The sequence below is a fragment of the Topomyia yanbarensis genome, chromosome 3, assembly GCF_030247195.1.
Source record: "Topomyia yanbarensis strain Yona2022 chromosome 3, ASM3024719v1, whole genome shotgun sequence".
NCBI classification, from domain to species: Eukaryota; Metazoa; Arthropoda; class Insecta; order Diptera; family Culicidae; genus Topomyia; species Topomyia yanbarensis.
Genome location: NC_080672.1, coordinates 242,295,062 through 242,318,229, shown reverse-complemented (window position 1 = coordinate 242,318,229; position 23,168 = coordinate 242,295,062). Strand labels below are relative to the sequence as shown.

General features: G+C 40.4%; 1 protein-coding gene across 18 annotated transcripts in view; it reads left to right on the top strand.

The window, feature by feature from the left end:
• Positions 1-2,008: 2,008 nt before the first annotated feature.
• LOC131689361 (cell adhesion molecule Dscam2) overlaps positions 2,009-23,168 on the top strand; it is a 1,607,414-nt gene continuing 1,586,254 nt past the window's right edge. For 7 of the 18 annotated variants that reach the window (XR_009305380.1, XR_009305379.1, XM_058974408.1 and 4 more), the window contains exon 1: positions 2,055-2,684. The gene's annotated coding sequence lies outside the window, so the exon portion shown is untranslated. Of the gene's footprint in view, positions 2,685-23,168 lie in introns of all 18 variants that reach the window. The other 11 variants (XM_058974402.1, XM_058974401.1, XM_058974393.1 and 8 more) reach the window with 11 other exon arrangements.

Here is a 23,168-nt window from a genome sequence, read left to right as displayed (position 1 = left end):
TTTTTGGCGAGAACCGGTACTACGGTACGGAAGCCCTCAGTACCGGTAGTACCGGTAAAGTACCGGTACTCGAATATTTTTTTTAAATTCGAAAAAAGCTTCAATCTGAAATTGAATGCTCAAACTGATGATCTTATTCTCAGATGATTGATTTGTGCTGATCAAAAAACATGTTTATTGTTTTTAATTGCTTCGGAATGGCAAGACTTATTTCACAGAAGATATTTTTCATATAAGGCACCTTCTTTTATTTCGAAATCTAGGCCACTTTGAAATCAATAACTGCTAAATTGTGCGACTTTCGTCGATTTGAACAGATGGTAAATGTATGAAACCTTATTAACAACAGTAAATCAAAGCGAGAATGGCAGTAAATCCGAGCAGGTTAATCGCATTTCCTCTCTTGCTTTTCTGAAAATTGGTTCCGACCTTTATGTCGTTTGCCTACTATTCTCTAATGCATATCAAGGCTCCTTGCTTTCCTGTAAACTATGGAGTTTTGCTGAATTTTCCGATCACCAATAATTACCAATCGCCCCATTTCAAGCAGTTCACCAAGTCTAAAACTGTTAGCTACTAAATCGCTGTTCGTTCTTTTATAGATAAAGGTCAAGAGCAAACTAAATACAGACATGACTTAGACCATAGTCTTATTACGCGCCACCCAGTGAGTAATGGAAACCAATCAGAATGTCGCTAATAAAACTTTAACTTCTAGAATTATTATGATGATGACCCCACCTCATTTCCACACAAAGGTGTTATCTCAACGATTTATTTAGAAGGCAAATTAATATAATTAAACGCTAACTTGCAGACCAATATTTTGAAGCAGATCCCCCTGCAGAGTTAACATATTTGTCATAAAAAATTGCATAGTACCGAAAATACCGGTACTGGCCTTTGGTCAGTACCGGTATTACGGTACCAAAAATGGGTCGGTATTCCCGGGATTTTCGGTACCGGTATTACCGGTACCACAACCCTAGTAATTATCCACTCGAAACTTTGGAACAAACCTAACATTTGAATTTTGCCACGCATGTGGTCGGGTGCACGTTTGAAATTTTTGAGGTATGATCAAGATTCCATTGCACAAACGCGTCGCAAGTGATTTATGTGAATGTAATGCAAGCGTATGTAGAGGTAGATGGGATAAAATACACCCTGTGCAGGGGTAAAATGCACAACAACGGGACACAATACATCATAACAAATATCGAAATAGCTGATTTCAATGCAGAAGGTAGCAAAAGTTCAGCATTCGAATTAACAGCTTATGTGTATTTTACTTCACTTCGGTTATGTCTCTGACATTACCTACCCATCTTTTTTTATTCAGTTCGTTTAATAGGCACAAATGCGTTAGCTTGGCGGTGCCAATTTTTTTTTACATTTTGAATATCTTAAAACTAAAAGGTTACAAAGCACAAATATTTTTTAATATTGAGAGGAATATTTTACGAATGAGTTGTGTTACGATTGGATTAATAATCTTACAATAATGGTAACTCTACAACTTTGTTACCCCGGCAAATTGATTGTGTTGTTCTTTTCAACAACAAATGTAATATTATAAAAACATAATTTGCACCAAATGTGAACCGTCGCCATCCTTGATAATTAATTAGTTAATTTCACATATGCGTTAATTATGCTTCACTGCTGCTTGCAAACAATCACCTGCGTTGCCACAATGTGCACTACCTTAATAGCACAAACATTTAAGTGGATTTCGGTTTCGCTTCAGTATCTATTTGAAGTAGCATCATCGATGTCATATAATCACACATGCTTATATACTTTCCGAAAGCAGACGAGCAAGATACTGATGCCCTGACACACGAACGAGATAACCACATGTATATGATGTGGGAGTGTGAAGCGCAATCAACTGACTGGCAAGTAGTTATATACGTACAGCTATACCACATGAAGGTAGTAGTATACAACACATCACGAGAAATTGTTTATGTATCATGTATCATTCGAAAGGATTCTTGGCTGGAGGATATTATGCTGTTTGAAATGTGCAATGATATAGTTGGCGGCGGTATTCCGTGACGTTCGGTTGTGTGGTTCTAGCATTCGGTTTGTCGGTGGCTGGTCTCTGAGAATTGATTCTCTAATGCTGATTCATATCCTTTTGAATTTGTAGCAACATCCTGTATCAAGCTTCATCTTTTCACCATATACCTCACCCCAGTGGTGAAAGGTGATGTAGCAACTAGAGTAGACAGCATCACTGATGTTGGTAGAGTGCCTGTTTGCTCAACACTGTACGAGAAGAGTATGTCACTCTGGAGCAGCACAAATTGAATGGGGCTTTATTACTCTTTTGTTTTCCCTATTTGAATAAGGATGTAAAGTGATACGGCCAGGCGGCAAAGATGAGGAAATAAAAAGAGTGATAATTTTTAAGCGAGACAAGCGCGTGTGCACTTGTGGTGGTACCGGGAAATACTGAGTGTTTTAATGCTATAGGATGAAATACGTGTAAATTATGATTCTTTTTTTGCAAAAAGGTGGAAATGCTGTTAATGAGAAAATGAGTGAAGGAGTACCATAATTTAAATGGAATCATTATACTTTTGCAACGAAGTTTATGGAATTGCAGACATGTGCTGAAAATTGCCAGGATAACAAGTAACAGACGTGCTCCCTAACCTTGTGACTGTGATACTGTAAGTGTACTTATTTACTTTTAAAGGTATATGCGCAACATGACAAGTAGCATTTTAAATGTAACTGGTTTTCCGACATGAATATATATATATATATATATATATATATATATATATATATATATATATATATATATATATATATATATATATATATATATATATATATATATATATATATATATATATATATATATATATATATATATATATATATATATATATATATATATATATATATATATATATATGTATATGTATATATATAATGAAATCTTTTGTGATTTTGTTAAATCTCACAATTGTGGATGACAATTTGATTGATCCGCCTTGGATACCTTGAAGGCATATGGCTCAAATATTGAAGCGATAGACTTTTTTTTTCAAATTTGTGGATTTCAGGAAAACTCACCAATGTATCATTAGAATAAACAAATTTCATGTATCAGAAATTAGATATGAATTTTTTGTATAACTTTGCAGTAGCCCAAAGAAGATAAAGTTTTGGGAGATACATTTTTCACCCAAACCAAAACTATTTAGTATGTAGGAAAAAATGAAAAATTACATAAAGCCGTGTGGTGTCCGGCGGGCTGAAATCCTTTTGCACTATTTCAGCCAAGAATAGAACCTCTGGGAAGCTGCTCCCATGTCGTAAGAGGCGACTAACAACGTGCTAGGAGTTCCTAGGTCAATGAATTGCTCCGTACCGAAGACTGCACGGACCTTAAGGTTTTGCATCATAGCCTTTATCCATTCGGTATTTAGTAAATCACTGACATATAGTCACCTTTTCTGATTCGCTATTCCCGATTGTGTACCAACGTTTTAGGTTTCTTCTGGCGGTTGTATAATAGCCGTAAAGGATGAAGGCTGGTTCTACACTGGGTAACAATATATATTAATGTACCGGCTCTTCTACGCCCAGGTATAACTTCCAAAGCTTTGGTTGAAAAACCGCTTTAAAAAAGTGATTTTTCATTTGGGAAATTTGTTGAATTGGCCTAAGATGAAGCTGTCGAATTGCACAAACAGTTTTTTTGTGTTGCAAGCGATCTGTAGATGTGTCGGATTATGTATTTTTTTTATTAAAATCTGAGCCGTCTGCCGACGGATGTGTATTGACGAATACCTGAAAGAGTGACTTCGTTAGGTCTCATGAAGGTCTGACACTAGCTCTGTACTACTTTTGCTTTCCTAAACAGTGGAAAGATTCAACATTCCGGAACTTCACTCTGTCAGAGGGTGTGGGGCCTTCGGAGGCTGGAGCTTCGTAAAATCGCACCCCTGGTCCTTTCTTCAGGGTCGTCCAGTGCGGTACTCTGCGTCACTCTTTCGAGCGTGAACCGCTCATGTAGTAGTCGGTCTTTGCCGGTGTTGCTCTTCTCCCATCCATTCTTCTTCTGGGCCGCCGATGGATCAAAGGCCCTTGTCGTTTTGTTTATTATATTTATTAAGCATGTCGTTTGCAATTTGACATTTAACCCTATCATGGAAACGTGTCTGATAGGGAGAGTGGAGATGCCAACTTGTCATTAGAATTTCTCAGTGAATTTCTTCACATTCATTTGGGATATCTTTTATACTTTTTGTACGCTTGTTTTGTACGGCTAACTTTTGGAGTTTGCTTTGGAAGTCATTGCGAGAGGATCGTTTTGCACAGCTCTCTCGCGATTGTTTCCTTCTGTGGAAAAAATTTGGTACTATGCCATCCGTATGAATGTCTTTTCCAGTTAGTAGTAATTTATAGGTTGTAAAATAGTTCTATTGTGCCTTATTGCTGTTAATCCCAAGGAGGAATGAAGTGAATAGTGATGTTTCGAAAAATAGGATCTAGAAGCTAGAGAAAGCAAACATGCAGTTAAAATCGTTCGTCTTAGTGGAATGATATAGCTGGTTGTGTTGTAGTGAGAAAGTATATAGATACGGAGCATTACATAGTGAATATGGCTTGTGAGGCAGCAGGGTGTGGATGCTTAGGAATTTCTAAACGGATGCTTCTTCCCGTTGGAATCAAGATAAGTTATCCTTTTTCATATTTTAATCTGCAATGCCCTTCATATTCTGTATATTATCGCACCAAGCTAGAATGTTTTTAATGTGTGAACCGACCATATAATATATATAATAAAATTACGCAGTTCATCTCACACACATACACTGTTTGGGGTCGATTGGAGTCTGTTTGCCAGTTGTTGGACTTTGTAGGTCCGACAGCCATCGTGTGGATGGCGGCTTGTTTCTTCCGATAGGTTTATTGTCTTTCTAATTGGAATAGTGCCATCCTGGCAAAGAGAAATTAGATCACCACCGTCTTTCTTTGCACTGATTCTCTCATTGGTTTTTAAAACGTGCAGTGTACGCTGAGGGACGGGGATATGCAGGGTTTGCTTGATTTCTGTTAACTGTCCTGTCTCTTATTCTATTGTGATTTTTGTGAGTTTTCCTGCATATATTTCTGGTGAGCGTTTGGGAGGTGGATGGACCGAGTTTGTGTAGTGCGTTGAGTCACGGGGAATAGATGGAGGGGTTTGCTGTTGATGACTGAATAAAGTTCTCCGTGTAGTGTTGACATTTTCGCTGTTTTCACCTTCTGTTACGGAAAAGCTTATGAATGTGTTCCAACAGTTTGTATTGCCTGCCATGGATAAGCTGCTAGTGAATACACGAGGAGCTCTTTTTGTTCATCGATGAGGTATTGCTCTGTTTGCCTCTCTTTTCTTCTGCTGTGAATTTTGTTCATTGAACGTGTTCGGTCTGTCCACTCATTGAATGTTATTGGAGGTGTATGCCCGAGTATACATGGAAATCACGGCGAAGTGCGGGGGAGGGAGATGGACAGTGTAAGGTATGCTCTTTAGACCCATGTGGAATAGGTATTGCGATTGCCGAGATAATTAATGCTCTCGAGTATTTCGTTGATATGATCAGTATAGTATTCCATGTTTCTTCAATAACGCTTATGCTCACTGAAATTATATAACATTTTTCGAAATTTCATTCTGAATTATATATGTAACAGATTGATTATAGATGTAACATACAATATTGAATATTAATTAAAATATTAGTATTGTGTTGAGAAAAGACAAGAATTTCATTTTTTACATATTCTGCTTATTTTAGCTTCAATCAGTAGATTGCATTCTTCTCCTTGCCTTCGGTGTTGCCTCAATTCGGAGTAGCTAGTGTAAAAAAGCGCGCGTCATCGGTTGTATATCGGACATACAAAGTCGGTCGTTTCAGGGAATTAGGTGGTGCTTGCTTTATACCGCTCAAAATGCATTTCAGCTAGCATAAAAACCCGCGCGAATATCGATTGCATGCAAGTCTGTATTTTATTGCATCGTTCGTGAAGAAAAAGCAATGTATATAATTGTCTTTTCATTACTTGTAGTAGTCTCAATGATGGTAATCCATAAATGTTATGTTACGAAATCTTGATCTAGGCTTTATGTTATATTGTATTTTTCTTGATCGGTCGTGTTTTGCCGGAAGGATGAAACAGGGAAGAATAAATTCGTGTGCATGCCATCTGAAAAAAATTGATTCATTCAAGTATAGGCAACACTCCCGGCAACCGGTTGCCCGGAGTTGAAGTTGCATTTTTTACAAATCAAGTATTTCCGAATTAAATCAACAAACGATAAATCGATCATAAATTCTCGGCATCCGCCTGCCCAGAACAACAAATACATGATAACATCTCTGAGAGTTGCATAATCGTATCACTTATCAAGGTGAATCCAGATTTGTGTAACGCTTTACCCCATCCCACTAACAAAATCTCCTTCCCGTGGCAAACGTGGAGATGCAGAGGTATACACGGTCTCCATAACAACGTTTACCACACTAATATTCCTTTCCTTCCCCGATGACTGTAAGGACGTGGCCGGCGCCGTTATTGACATTTTAAAGAATAGAACTCTCGAGACTTGTACATTGATGGTGGATAGCTACTCCCAGGCCCCATCTGTTGATTCTCTGTGCAATTTCGCTTGTTCTGGTCAATCACGGAGTAGCAACTACGAATTGTGCGGTCATCATGCTCATGCTCATGCTCATGCTCATGTAGGAAAAAATGAAAAATTACATATAATAATTATTTTTCTAGCTCAGTATCTTATCAATACTTTGAGTACCAATTATTTCACGCGACATTAAATTTTTTTGCTGAAAATGTTTTACATTTCTTATAAAAGAAATGTATAGAATTCGCTGAAAGGGGGTTGGGCGTAGAGTAGTTGATAAATCGATTGCCTTGTACGCAGCACACCTAGGTTCGAGTCCCGACCCCGCACATAGGGTTAGAAATTTTTCATAAGAGATTTTTGAAGTAGAATACTTCTAACGTTTCAATATGGGGGTCCCTTTTCAAAAATTTCTGCTGAGATATTTTCCCAGTTTTCAAATGCGAATAACTTCCGTTGTACTGATCGAAATCGCTATATTTTTGCACTATCCGATCGGTAATATGTGCACGTATATTGTATTTGAACCCGTAAAATGTACGTCTTTTATAGATAACGAAAATAATGTAATTTGTAAAGGTGGTAATTATCTGCGCTGATTGGTCCGTAAAATTCAACCAAGCAGCGAGCGTTGCTAGGACTGCCTCTTTTTTACGAAATGAACTTCGCCAGGTATAAAAACGGCACATAAGAGAAAATTCGTCAGTTTTGCTTTCTGACCTCGTAGTAGCTGCTACGTTTTGTGTCAGCTCAAACTCTTCAGTTGGAATATATTCAATGACTGCCGCCAGGCATCATTCCATCCAATGCAATGATCATACAATGATCAGCGCACATCGCAGAAAGGGCAGAACGCTCTTTTTTCGGAGTTCAATACGCGGATTGCAAGTGTGCGCGTGTGAAGGGGTGGTTGAGTGCGAAAGACTGCGCTCTCTTGCTCTTTAAATTATGCGTGGCGGGCTCAGATAAATTCATCATTTGTTTAATTTTCTTTTGGTAAGCGGTAGTATGATTGACGATGACGATTTTAATAGCATTGGTTGTTGTGTGAAGGAGATGATGTTGGCTTATTGGATACTGATACAATATGTTTCTGCCGTTGATTTGATACTCAGGGCAAACTGGGATAACTTTTTACATTTCATCTATGCATATGCTGTTATAAACACAGTTTAATTGTATAACTGCTGCATGTATGACGGGATTTGTACATCCACATTAAGATCGGTTTATTTTATGTTCAGCTAAATGATTTTACTTATTTCGCAGTTCAACTAGTGAAATGCTCCATTAAAAGTAATGTCCTGGCACCAGCGATACCAGATTTACAGACATTTCAGGAATAAGGAACAGGAATTCTACAGACCTTTGATAGCCTCCTACAGACGTAGTTAGAAATCTACAGACTTTTAAAAGAGTAATAGTATTTAGCAAAATTGAACTAGAATAACTGTATTCGTCTACGAGTGATTCCTTCATTAGTAGTATTCTAATTTAAATCTATTTTTAAATTAATATTATAGTGTAACTAGGATTTACTCAACCATCTAGAGACATTTACAGACATTTTAATAATTCTTCTATAGACATTTCATAAAAACATGTGGCATCGCTGCCTGGCACTACATTCGTTGTGGGATATTATCATACGTGGCAATTGCAGGCTTATTGCGAAAACTCCACGCTAAGAAACCTGCCTGGTGAAGGTTTGAACATATGTATACGGCATTCGCCTTAACTCTCTAATGCTGACATTCCACGCGCAAATGCCCTTCTTCTGGCTATTAACTGTAGAGTAAGTACAATTTACAGTAAGTCCAAAAACTTTTGTTATCTGATTTGGCCCTTAATTTGCTTTATTAGTACTGTCATACTTTAAAGTGGCCTATTTATAAAAATATTCACCAAGACGAATGTATTTTGATCCCACTATACATATGTGTAATGAAATATTCAATAATCAGGGCCGGTGGGTAATGTGAGTAATTAAAAGGTAGCACTATCCACTTGAAAATAATCGAGTTGGTAATTATGGTAATTAGGGTTCGCAGTACCGACCCTTTTTGACGAGAACCGGTACTACGGTACGGAAGCCCTCAGTACCGGTAGTACCGGTAAAGTACCGGTACTCGAATATTTTTTTTAAATTCGAAAAAAGCTTCAATCTGAAATTGAATGCTCAAACTGATGATCTTATTCTCAGATGATTGATTTGTGCTGATCAAAAAACATGTTTATTGTTTTTAATTGCTTCGGAATGGCAAGACTTATTTCACAGAAGATATTTTTCATATAAGGCACCTTCTTTTATTTCGAAATCTAGGCCACTTTGAAATCAATAACTGCTAAATTGTGCGACTTTCGTCGATTTGAACAGATGGTAAATGTATGAAACCTTATTAACAACAGTAAATCAAAGCGAGAATGGCAGTAAATCCGAGCAGGTTAATCGCATTTCCTCTCTTGCTTTTCTGAAAATTGGTTCCGACCTTTATGTCGTTTGCCTACTATTCTCTAATGCATATCAAGGCTCCTTGCTTTCCTGTAAACTATGGAGTTTTGCTGAATTTTCCGATCACCAATAATTACCAATCGCCCCATTTCAAGCAGTTCACCAAGTCTAAAACTGTTAGCTACTAAATCGCTGTTCGTTCTTTTATAGATAAAAATCAAGAGCAAACTAAATACAGACATGACTTAGACCATAGTCTTATTACGCGCCACCCAGTGAGTAATGGAAACCAATCAGAATGTCGCTAATAAAACTTTAACTTCTAGAATTATTATGATGATGACCCCACCTCATTTCCACACAAAGGTGTTATCTCAACGATTTATTTAGAAGGCAAATTAATATAATTAAACGCTAACTTGCAGACCAATATTTTGAAGCAGATCCCCCTGCAGAGTTAACATATTTGTCATAAAAAATTGCATAGTACCGAAAATACCGGTACTGGCCTTTGGTCAGTACCGGTATTACGGTACCAAAAATGGGTCGGTATTCCCGGGATTTTCGGTACCGGTATTACCGGTACCACAACCCTAGTAATTATCCACTCAAAACTTTGGAACAAACCTAACATTTGAATTTTGCCACGCATGTGGTCGGGTGCACTTTTGAAATTTTTGAGGTATGATCAAGATTCCATTGCACAAACGCGTCGCAAGTGATTTATGTGAATGTAATGCAAGCGTATGTAGAGGTAGATGGGATAAAATACACCCTGTGCAGGGGTAAAATGCACAACAACGGGACACAATACATCATAACAAATATCGAAATAGCTGATTTCAATGCAGAAGGTAGCAAAAATTTCAGCATTCGAATTAACAGCTTATGTGTATTTTACTTCACTTCGGTTATGTCTCTGACATTACCTACCCATCTTTTCTAACCCGAAGAGGCGAATTACCTTAAGGTAGACACCCCTATAATTGAAATTAAAAAAAAATTCGTTCAAGCTTTCATGATTTTTTCCGAGAACCCGAGTCTTACATATCAATCAGATCAGCTCGACGATTCGGAACAATGCCTGTGTGCGTATGTAATCGACAATCTCTTATTTGTATTTCTCAGCAATGGCTGAACCGATCTTGTTCAAACCAATTTCAAATGAAAGGCCAGGCTTTTAGACAGAATGCTATTAATTTGTTTTTTATTCTGATGTTTAGTTTCCAAGATGTGAACATTTGGATGTGTAAAAAGATGTCTTTTTCTAGATTTTTTTGCATTAACTGTCGAAATTCACGACATAGATAAACACTTTATATATTCGTAGATAGCTTAAACCTTTCGAATGAGCTATAGTTTATTGAAATAGGACTATTATCAGATATTTAACATTTAATACGGACGAATTTTTTATCATTCCCATGCAATCTATTTTAACGCCAAAACGGATAATTTTAGGTCAATGGCAATTTGCGAAGAATTTGATGGATGCAATATCACAGTGTCCCCTGTAGAAAATATTTAGACAAAAAATCAGTATCGCCACAATACTCACTAATCGAAAGCTTAGATAACTTTGAAATGTTCTATCGGGGGTCAAGAACATTTATTTTTTTTTCAACATTTTGACGATAGTTTCAAATTTTCCAATGAGTAGCTCTAAACAGACATCTGCCTTTTAGTAGGTTAAATCAATGAGCACACACTGTCAGAGGAACGGACTTGTAACGTTTTTTTTCCCTGTTCGTTTATTTGACACGGGTCGGTATCCTTATAGGCATTACGGAGCCGGATATCTTAATTACATAAAATATTATATAAATCAATACAAATTTATAGTAATAAACTAATTCTAGCTGACTTCACGGGGATATAATCAACCCTAGTATTGGGATTTTCAAGATGATTTATTGCCAAAGTTTTACAATTAGCGGTTCTAATGCAAAAATAATGGTTTTTAAATTGGATTCAACGTTTAGTGCATCACATATTGTAATGATCATTTGATGAACAGTGGTTAGCGTTGGTGACATGTTGGATTTAGGTGTATTATCTGGAATACTTTGCAGAGACTTTTGTTTGTCGGGCAGAGATGTACGATGATGAGCACGCTTCTTCTTACTACGTTGCGGCTTCTTTAGAGGATCTGATTTGGTGTTGGTTGGTTGTTGAGTGTGTGAAACCTCTGCATTTGAGCATGCTTCAACTATATGGTCAAGAGTTTCTTCAAGTACTGCGTAAGTCATTTTATACCTCTGCTTCTGTTTGTATCGTAACTTCATAGACTTTCTTCTGTATACAGGGCATTCTTTTAAATTAGTATGAGTTTTTCCACATTGGTAGCATGTACTCTCAGTACCATCACAACTGTCGGTGGTATGATGTGTTCCATACTTATCACAGCAATACTTACTTGAGCAATATTTGTTTGTGTGGCCATATCGTTTACAGTACGTACAGAACATTGGTTTGGGGTAGAATATTCTGATAGGTATCAATACTCGATGGATTCGTAAGAAATCTGGCAGCGCTGTGCCAGCGAACGTGATTCTGATATTTGAGGAAGGCATGAACCGTTTCTCTTTCGTTGAATATCGAGCCAGTCGGCGAGCTTCTAAAATAGGAATATTTTGTAGGTTAGGGTTAGGTTTTTGAATACCCCAGTGCCGAATCGCTGAACATCGGCTGTAGCGAGGTAAGGATCGTCGATGACACCATCACACTCTATTGCTTGAGATGGGATATTTATGTTAAAGGCTCGGAAATCAGGATTTTTTGTGAGGTCATTGGCTTCATTACGATTTTCGAAAGTAATTTTCAACTTTTCGTTGTTCATTTTTCGCACTTCAGAAACAGAGTTATATTTTTTTCTGGAGAACGGTCGAGATATGAACTGCATTGATAGATGCTTCTTTCTGTCGCATGAAAACGATAAATGGAGCAGCGGTACTTTTCCGGTATAGTTTAATCCTTTTTACTGTTGGTGAATCGTTTTTCAACTCTGAAAATGGGTCTACCATGTGCTCAGCAGCATCATGTAATCCGGTTGCCATCTTTTATCTTGATCAAATGGTCAACAGCGATTTAACAATCGTATTCTTTTTCACTCTTCCCGGTTAATAGAACAAAAGAAAAAACGTACCAGCCACGTCGGCTGCTGTGGATCGACTGACTTGTAACGTTGATGAAATGCTTCGAAAACACCTAGCGTTGGTATTAAGGGGTCTTGAAATTCGCAAAACAAATCGTTTCCTTCAATTTATTTTTCTTTGAAATACATTTTTGCTCGGGATTTCTTTGAATCTAATGTTACATTTAAAATTCTATCGTTGTTCCATGGATTCTTCGAACAATTTTAGCTCAATTTGATTTGTTTTAGTTTTTGGTTTCTTTGAAAATTACAAGTTTTAACACGATCGACAGACTCTCCCTTTAAAAACACATAGGAACAGTGGTCCACATTATATCAGAAAATTATATTTTCCGCAAAATCATTTCATGCTATCTCATTTGGAGCGGGTGAGAAAATGCTTGGAAGCAGCAGGGTTGTTTTAGGGGTTATTCATTGGTTCAAAGTAGCAAGTATATTATAGCAAATATGGGAAAGTTGAAATTTTAAAGTGCAATTTATCAAGTATTTTGATTTGAGTAGTCGACGAAACAAAGAATCTAAATACATAAAATAAAGGAAGAATGTTCTGAGGAATCCAAAAATGATATAATTTTGAGCAAGAAAACGGTCGGAAAAAAATCTCGAGCAAAAATTTTTATTATCATAAAATATAAACAAAAGAGTTTCGTTTTGCGGATTTGAAGAAATTCTAAAAGATTATTATAACAGATTCATAACCCTATGTTGGCCCAAAAACTCAAATATTAAAAAAAATTAAAAATTAAAAAAAGCAATTAAATATAAATATTTTCACAACTTCATAGATGCGAAAAATTGTAACGTTTTGCCTTTCTCATATAGAAAGGTTATGCAATCACTCTGAAAAATGTCAACCTAATCCCGGCCCGGAGAGCCGAGTATCATATCCCATTCGACTCAGTTCGTCGGGATCGGAAAAAAAGTCTGCATGTGCGTGTATGTATGTGCGTATGTGTCAAATAATGTCACTCATTTTTCCCAGAGATGGCTGGACCGATTTGCCCAAACTTAACCTCAAATGAAACGTGCAACCTTCCAATCGGCTGCTATTGAATTTTGGATCGATCGGAATTCTGGTTCCGAAATTACGGGTTTAAGAGTGCGGCCACACAGAAATTTCCCATATAAACTATAGGAAAAATTCAAAATAGAATTTTTATTTTTGATTCTTAATGTCTTTAAGGTGCATGAAACGTCGAGATTTGATGCAAACTCGAAAATAAATTTGACGAAAATTCACTTTTTTGGATTTTGGCACATTTTTTGTCTTTCTCATATAGACAGGTCATGCAATCACTCTGAAAAACGGCAATCTAATCCCGGCCCGGAGGGCCGAGTGTCATATCTCATTCAACTCAGTTTGTCGAGATAGGAAAAAGTCCGTATGTGTGTGTTTTTCTACGATGGAGAATACAATTTACGTACTTACCCAGTACACGTGCTATTAGTAGATGCCAAGCTACCACACGGGGTGTACTGGGGTGTGTCGGGCTCTCATGGTGACGTCGCCATGATTAGGTAATACCGACTAAACTCCATTGGGCACCGCCATTGTTCCCCCCAGGGACTACCTCTCGGTATTACTTTTGGGGGGATGGCTGTACTTGATGTACTGACTCACTCTCGCTCACGCGTTCATACGTCCTGTATGAGGCTTACTTGGGTGCTCTCTCTGTCACACCTTGATTCACTCTCTAACACTCCACATGAGGCTTACTTTTGTGCTCACCTTTTCCGTTCCTTGCGAGGCTGACTTGTGTACTCGCCTTTTTCATTCCTTGTTAGGCTTACTTTTGTGCTAGCCTCTAACATAGCATGTGATGCTGACTTGGATGCTCACCCTGTCACCTGGTTCACTCTCAATCGTACCACTCTATTACACCCCATGTCGCTCCCCCTGGCATCCCATTTGGGACATTTTTCTTAGGCCCCACTTCTGGCATACCATGTGAGGCTTACGTGTGTGATTACCGTTTTCATACCTTGTGAGGCTGACTTTTGTGCTCACCCTTAACATACCGTGTGAGAATGACTTGGATGCTCACCCCTTCGCTCCATTGCCACGCCACGAGGCATCGATAGCTAAGTCCCAACATACTACGCTACGACCCTTCCATCTTGGCATGAGGCAGTCCACATATACGCCTACACACTCGCTCTTCTTCCTTGCTTCGTGGTGGCTGGGTTTACCCCTTACGTGGTTGCCAATCGCTGTGCCAAACCTGCCTCAGCATGAACAGACCATTCACTCACTTTTCTGCGCTCGGCCTTTTTCGCTCCAACTAACCAATCACGTAGCTCGAAGCACTCCTCATCTTCTCGGATGACCAGCCTGACTGGCATCATGCTCGCTATCACGCAGGATGCATCGTGTGATACAGTGCGGTAGGCAGATATCACTCTGAGGCACATCACGCGGTAGGTGCTCTCCAGTTTCTATAGGTAACTGGTTAACCTCAGTGCTCCTGACCATGACGGGCCGCCGTACCTGAGGATAGATACGGCAACGCCTGCCAGTAGCCTACGTCTACTGGCGCACACCTTTGAGCTGTTGGACATCATCCCCGATAGTGCCGCAACAGCAGTCGACGCTCTCTTGCATGTATAGTCGACGTGGCTGCCGAAGGTCAGTTTGTCGTCTATAATGACTCCGAGAGACTTCAAACTCCGCTGTGAGGTGATCACGACTTCTCCCACATGGATAACTGCATGTTGTGCCGACTTGCGGTTGTTGACGATAACTACCTCCGTCTTATGCTGAGCGAGCTCCAGGCCTCTCGCGCTCATCCATTCCTCGACCATGTTGATCGCGTGTTCTGCAGTTAGTTCTACCTCAGGGATTGACTCCCCATAGACCTCCAAGCTTACGTCGTCGGCAAAGCTGACGATCTTGACCCCAGGAGGGAACTTCAATCTCAGAACCCCGTCATACATGAGGTTCCAAAGCACCGGGCCTAGGATCGAGCCCTGCGGGACTTCTGCGGTAATTGGAACCCCTTTCTGACCGGCATCGGTCTCGTATAGCAGTACGCGGTTCTGGAAGTAGCTTTCCAGGATCGGGTACAGACCCACCGGTAGGCTAAGCCGGTGTAACGAGAGCGCGATGGCATCCCAGCTTGCGCTGTTGAATGCGTCCTTCACGTCAAGTGTCACTAACGCACTATATCGAATGCCTCGCCTTTTTCGTTGGATCGCTATCTTGGCAGTTTTTATCCCTGAGTTGATAGCGTCCACCGTGGACTTACCCTTCCGAAAACCAAACTGGTTGCTTGACAGGCCGTCCGTACCTTCTGCGTACGGGGTTAGCCTGTTGAGGATGATCCTCTCAAGCAATTTGCCAGTCGTGTCGATCAGACAGATTGGTCTGTATGCCGATGGGTCGCCTGGCGGCTTCCCAGGCATCGGCAACAACACCAATTTCTGCCTTTTCCATCTATCGGGGAAGCGGCACTCGTCAAGGCATCTCTGCATAGCTAGCCTGAACATGTTCGGGTTCGCTATGATCGCTGCCTTGAGAGCGCTGTTTGGAACTCCATCCGGCCCTGGAGCTTTGTTCATTGCTAGGGAATTAGCCACTGCGAGTAGTTCTTCATTCGTCACCGGAGCCACCATTTCGGCCGTGCCCGCACTGTCTCGTAGTGCAGGTGGCCAGGGGCTTGTGGCTCGAGACGGAAAGAGTGCTTCGATAATCGTCGCCAACCGGCCCGGAGACCGTTCTGGGGGTGAAGAGCCCCCTTTGGTCTTGGCCATCACGATTCTGTAGGCGTCACCCCACGGATTCGCGTTGGCACTCTCACACGGGTTGTCGAAACACGCTCTCTTGCTGCTTTTAATGGCCTTGTTTCGCAGCTCGAAACACTTCACGGCGGTTCTCTCTTGCATCCTCGGTGCGGGCTCTTTGCATCCTACGTCTAGCTCGGAAGCTGATCGTAGAACTGAAATCTCGGCACTCCACCAGTATACCGGGCATCTGCCATTTCTTGGCAGAGTTTTCCTCAGCATAGTGGCGTCGCACGCGCGTGGTAGAAAGGCTACCAGCGCATCCCCGCTTAGACTGTCGTTGTTGGCCTCCAGTCCCAGGGCCGCAATGAAAGCTTCGCTGTCGAAGTGATTGAACTTCCAACCGCGTACCTGACAGGGATCTCCCGCCCTCGGATGCTGCACACCATAGTTGATCCTAAAGCGGATTGCTAAATGATCGCTATGGGTGTAGCCTTCGTCTACCCTCCATTCCATGCCTGGAACCAGACTCGGGCTGGCAAATGTTACGTCAATCCACGCCTCCACACCGTTTCTACGGAATGTACTAGCGGAGCCATTATTGGCTAGCACAGTATCGAGTTTTGCAAGCGCCTCCAGTAGCGCTTGGCCACTGCTATTTGTACAGCGGATGCCTCACTCCACTGCCCAAGCGTTAAAGTCTCCCGCTGTAACTACCGGTTTCCGGCCCACTAGGTCTGACGAGAGCCTGTCGGTCATCTGGTTTAACTGTTCTATGGGCCACCTTGGTGGAGCGTAGCAGCTACAATAGAACACACCATTGATCTTGGCAATCGCAACACTCTCGGCGGAGGAGTGTATTACCTCTTGAACCGGGAACCGTCCCGTTGTACAGATTGTCTCCATACCAGACCCTTCCGACACCCAATTGCCTTTGCCGGCAGGGATGTTGTATGGGTCGGATAGGAGGGCGACATCTGTCCTCGACTCCGAGACCAACTGTCACAACAACTGTTGGGCTGCTGCACAATGGTTTAGATTTAGCTGTGTGACGTTCACGGCTTCTTTTTATTCGCCTCACCGAAGGGACACGAAGGACCGCATGATAGCATGATTACGGGCTTGCTTCTTAGCAGTACAGATAAGGCATTTATGCGTCTTAGTGCAGCCTCGCTCCTTATGCCCCTCCTCGCCGCAGCGACGATATAGTTTATTTATTTATTTTTATTTATTTATTTTTCGTCAAGCATATGTAGACTACATAGAATGGTTTTACAATATTTACTTATATACTATACATTATTTCTACGGTATAGTTCAGATTTGATTTGTTTTCTAGACATGGAAAGGTCAATTATTACACAATTTTCATTATAATGACGCATCATTCTATTGATGGGGCTATTTTTAGCATAGTTTGTCCTAAAAGATTGTTCTTGGAATAAATTACGAGTTCTTAGTTGTCGGCTAGGTACATAAAATTTTATTTGCGAAAGTAATGATGCGGATTGTACACGTTGAGAAATAATGTCGTTGATAAAGTAAAGCATGGCAAATTCGCGGCGTTCTTTGAGTGTTTGTATATTAATGAGCATGCAACGTGCTTTATACGATGGAAGAGGAAATGTCGTCCAGTTTAGTTTACGAAGCGCGTACAAAATAAATTGTTTTTGGACTGATTCGATGCGTTCTTCGTACAGGACAGTGTATGGGTTCCGTACTATGCTGCAATATTCCAAAATTGGCCTGACATATGTATTGTATAATGATTTTATTGTGTAAGGGTCTTCAAAATTGTAGGTGAAACGTTTAATAAAGCCCAGCATACTATTTGCTTTATTTATTATTGTATTATAGTGCTCCTGTCTGTACGCTTACATTCGTACGACTTATGACCGGACTCAAGGCACCGATAGCACCTATCCACTGAAGGTGGCTGGGGTATGCTAACTGGGCATACTGACCAGCCGATCTTCAGTTTACCTATCACGGTAACCTTTTTTGCATCTGCTTTCAGTAGCCTGAGATAGGCCACTTGGGTGCCGGAGGGTCCCCCTCTCAAGCGCACAGAGGCCCGCTCGATTTTTACGTCGCATTGCTCCTGACGGCTGCGACGACATCATCTGCGGTCTTGAACTCGTCCAGTTGCTTACACTGGAGAGTCATTTCCGCCCCTAACGACCTTACCTTGACGCCTTCACCCAGGACCTCTTGGGCCAAGGCCTTATAGACTGCACTGGATTGTGCGCCTCGCTTCAGCACGAAAAGCATTTCGCATGTATTGGTGCGTCTCACACTGCGCACGTGTTGCCTGAGAGCCGAGAGGCTTTCGGCCGCCCTCATCGACTTTAGGACGTCGGCGTATTTGTCCTTGTCGGTCTTTAACCACAAGGCCTCGCTTCTGTCCTTGGCCTTCTTCGCGGACCGCGGTGCATCTGGTGACGGTGTCGGCTTCTTCTTGGTGATCAGGGTCCACGGGTTTACGCCCCCCTGCCCCGGTTGCGCCGAGTTGCTGGTGCCTTCTTCCTGCCCGGCGGGGTCATTTGCGCCACGGTTTACCTCGACCAAACAGCGTTTGGCCGTGACGGTTATACGCCGTATGGTGTTGGTTTTTGCACCCTCGCCTGGTGACTTCCTAGGGCGCTTCGCGGTCGACGTCGTCTTGCGCTTGCCCTTGCCCTTCGAGGGGAACTCAGCCGCCGCTTCGAGCGACTTAGCTGCTCCATAGAAGGCCCCTGTCTGGGTACCTGTGTCGGCCTTCTCCCTCTTGGAGGCCAGTGTCTGGGTTCCTCTGTCGGACTTCTCACGACATTCCACCCTCTTGACGTAAGCCTGCTGTTCCTGCCTTGCGACACGAACAGCCTTCCAGCAGGCTCTGTTTCAGCTCCTTGCTGATATTTTGCTTCGCGTTAGTGAACTCGATTATTGTATCGAGCTGCTTCACCACTTTACGCATCGCGGTTAGTGGCCCTTCCAATGTGTTGGTAGGGCTATTTTCTACCACTGCTGGGGGTCACTGGTGCTGTCGGATGCAGCCCCCGTCGCTCCACTACTCTCCCTACTGGGGGGAGACCTCACCAAACCACCTTTAGCAAAGGGGTTCGGCACCTCCGTTTTTTGGTTTTTGTTTTTGTACACTTCACTCATATTGATTCCCACGAGTTGCGCGAGAAAGAAAGGTCCGCCACGCCAGAACTCCGCAGTAACGTGGTAAGGGATGCTTACTGTGGGGGTTGCCCAGGTACCCCACAGGCTCCGTTAACGATCGAGAATCTTTTTCACCCCCTCGATCACTCATCCCTCGGCACGGGTCGCTTCACGCCTTGGACTTGGGGTTTTGACCTTTTTTGCTTTACGTGGTGACCGTGGCCCAGATCATCACAACCCTCCTCCTTCACCAGGGCTTTGGACCTGTAGCTCTGGTTCTCAATAGTTCCAAGTACGTAGGTTATCACAGACATGCTACTATTGAGATCCGTCATTCGCTAGCGGAGTGTGCAAAGTGTACTAAGAATGTAATGGACATTTCCACAATTATGTTGAACATAAACAGCCTCCGAGCCATAGTTTAGAGAAATGAGAAAGGCACAATTGCACCGCTAGGTGGCTTGAAACAGCTTTTTATATAGTACTAAAAATTGCTACATAATAATATTTTAGTGCATTCACCGCAAATCCAAAAAGAAAGTATTCAAAAATTTTGCCAATTTCGCAAGATTAATCCACAAAAACAGTTTCATCTCACTTATCATTGAACTAGAAAGCAGATATTAGTAATTTGTCTTCTTCTGATGAGGTCGAGGGTAGTTATGCTGCCTAAGCTCGACGCTCATCAGCAGAAGACAAAAGTTAAGCCTGCAAGATATTAAAGCTGTTCTAATGACCCTGCCACTTCTAGTTTTCCGATCTGTATACTTCACATCCTTGCTCTCACTTGAGTACTATGGCTCAAATTTTCATAACTTCCCCTGCCCAGTAATCTCTAGCTAATTGAATGTCGTTAAAATGTAAAAAAATACGAATAACTTTACTGAAGACACCAACTATCTTGAATACTTTAAAAGTTATGGCTTGTAGTTTGTGGTTTACCCTTTGTCGCCTATTTATTTAATATAGTAATAATCGATTTATATGAGCCTAATATTATTTCGAAAAAACGAATTTGTTTTTTTATTTTTCTATCTACAGCTACTAAAAATAACCACCGAACAATTCCAAGTTGTCCTGATATAACTTCATCACTTATCGGTGCAAAAATTTTCATTTGCACGAACCTTCTGATTGCAAATTTTCTAACTTATAACCGTCGCTCAGTGGCTCAAAACAGCGTTTTGAGGTACTTAAATCACTGGAGTCAAAACTGTCCATATTAGTGGTTTCACATATTCTACAATGTTTGTGTGTGTAAAAAGCGCCATCTTTTGGTAACATTATTTTTTTTTAAAAAATTGATCATAGTAGGCTACAGAAAATTTAACTTTTGAACCGAAAGAGATAGCGCTTGGCTATCTTGGACAAAGTTGTAGAGGAGAGTATTTTTATAAATTTTGCAGAAGACATGTTGTCTCTGTCACTCATTGTATTCGAGTTATGAGAAGTTCTCTATGGTGAACTCCTTCATTTCCTATTTTTACTCATAACTTATTTATTTCTAATTTTTCGCATTAACAATGTTCTAAGGTATTTTTTATCATCATAAAACACACAACTTTTCCGAAGAGACCAGATAGCTGTGAATGCTGTGTAAAGACTTATAGCTGATTTTGATTTAATTTTGGCCTGTTTTTGAACCCGTATGACCTCACTATCGGCAAAAATTGTAATTATACTATCAATTATTCTAATAGGACTAGGTTTCACCTACAAAACGAAGGTAAAATTGTTTGTCTATAAGCACCCGTTCAAAAGTTATACACTTTTGAAAACTTTATGTCTGGCCCTCCTGAAGTCGCGTGAATGACTCACTGAACGAGTAGGCGCTGGTGTTCAAAGACGCTTTCGCTTGATTTCCTGAGTGACGCGCACTCTGTGTACTAGTGCGTCTACCGGAAGGTTTCGCCTGTATTGGTGCGCACTAGTACACAGAGTGCGCGTCACTCAGGATATCAAGCGAAAACGTCTTTGAACACCAGCGCCTACTCGTTCAGTGAGCCATTCACGCGACTTCAGGAGGGCCAGACATAAAGTTTTCAAAAGTGTATAACTTTTGAACGGGTGCTTATAGACAAACAATTTTACCTTCGTTTTGTAGGTGAAACCTAGTCCTATTAGAATAATTGATAGTATACCGTCTACCGGAAGGTTTCGCCTGTATTGGTGCGCACTAGTACACAGAGTGCGCGTCACTCAGGAAATCAAGCGAAAACGTCTTTGAACACCAGCGCCTACTCGTTCAGTGAGCCATTCACGCGACTTCAGGAGGGCCAGACATAAAGTTTTCAAAAGTGTATAACTTTTGAACGGGTGCTTATAGACAAACAATTTTACCTTCGTTTTGTAGGTGAAACCTAGTCCTATTAGAATAATTGATAGTATAATTACAATTTTTGCCGATAGTGAGGTCATACGGGTTCAAAAACAGGCCAAAATTAAATCAAAATCAGCTATAAGTCTTTACACAGCATTCACAGCTATCTGGTCTCTTCGGAAAAGTTGTGTGTTTTATAATGATAAAAAATACCTTAGAACATTGTTAATGCGAAAAATTAGAAATAAATAAGTTATGAGTAAAAATAGGAAATGAAGGAGTTCACCATAGAGAACTTCTCATAACTCGAATACTATGAGTGACAGAGACAACATGTCTTCTGCAAAATTTATAAAAATACTCTCCTCTACAACTTTGTCGAAGATAGCCAAGCGCTATCTCTTTCGGTTCAAAAGTTAAATTTTCTGTAGCCTACTATGATCAATTTTTAAAAAAAAATGATATCACCAAAAGATGGCGCTTTTCACACACACAAACATTGTAGAATATGTGAAATTGATAATATGGACAGTTTTGACTCAAGTGAATTAAGTACCTCAAAACGCTGTTTTGAGCCACTGTGCGTCGGATCGATCTGGAACATATCTCGGAAAATAAGAAGCGAAATAAACTTTAAGCAGCGGTAGTTTGGAAGGTTCACCTCTTTCAGTGGTGGTTTGGAAAGTTCACCCCCCTTCAGCGCAGTTTTCGAGAGTGCTATTATAAACCAATTTGTTCAAGATATGAAGGCTCCATGTGTTCAGGGTATTAAAATACTTCGGGCCATTTGTATAAACACTTAAATGATATTATTATGGATTTACTGTTTATGATAAATCTATTTTACTGTTTATGAACAATAAAATTTACATTTTTTTCAAAGCTTGAGTTTGTAAAGCTCACAATAAAAAGTTATTTTAGAAAACAAATAGATCTAAGAACATTTCGAAAATATTATTTTAAAGCTCGATATATTCCCTACACGTCGTATTCATGTCTTCAACAAAGTTGTTTTAAATGACAATCTCACCAAATTCGTTAATGACACGAAGACTGTTACCATTTTTTGACAAATTAATTCTTCATAGTTTGAAAACTTCAAGGATAACGGTTTCGGTATTATGCCATTTTGACCAGAGTTAAAAATATTCAAATTCATTAGATTCAATTTTGATCATATTCAGCCGTATTCATTTTCAATATTCAGTGACGCAGCTGAAAACGTCAAACGAACAAACTGCCCATTCATCCATGCAGATTTTCATTCGTCTCAGATTATTACATGAAGCGACCGTGCAGCAGCGAATCAAACGCATCAAAGTAGGCCCTAACACAATGTAAGCGATGATGATTGTTGTTTCACATTCTTTGCTGGCATTTGAAAACATTTTCTTAGATAATTAGGTTCTTTACTGACACAGTTAACCTCACTTTTCTTGACAGTTCGCTTGTACTGTTTACATGGACTTAGAAAAATTTGTGGACGACTAGATTTGAAGAAAATCGCAAAGAATTTTTCTAAGTCCATGTAAATAGTACAAGCGAACTGTCAAAAATGAACACTTAGTTCATTTGTGACGTCAGCGTAAAGTATTCAATTAGTGAAATGAATATTATTGTACGGTATTCAACTGAATGAATAACATGGATAGTTGAATGAATATTTTTTCTATTCACCGCGAGTCGAATCAGGTTCATTTTCAGCCATCAAAAAAGAGCT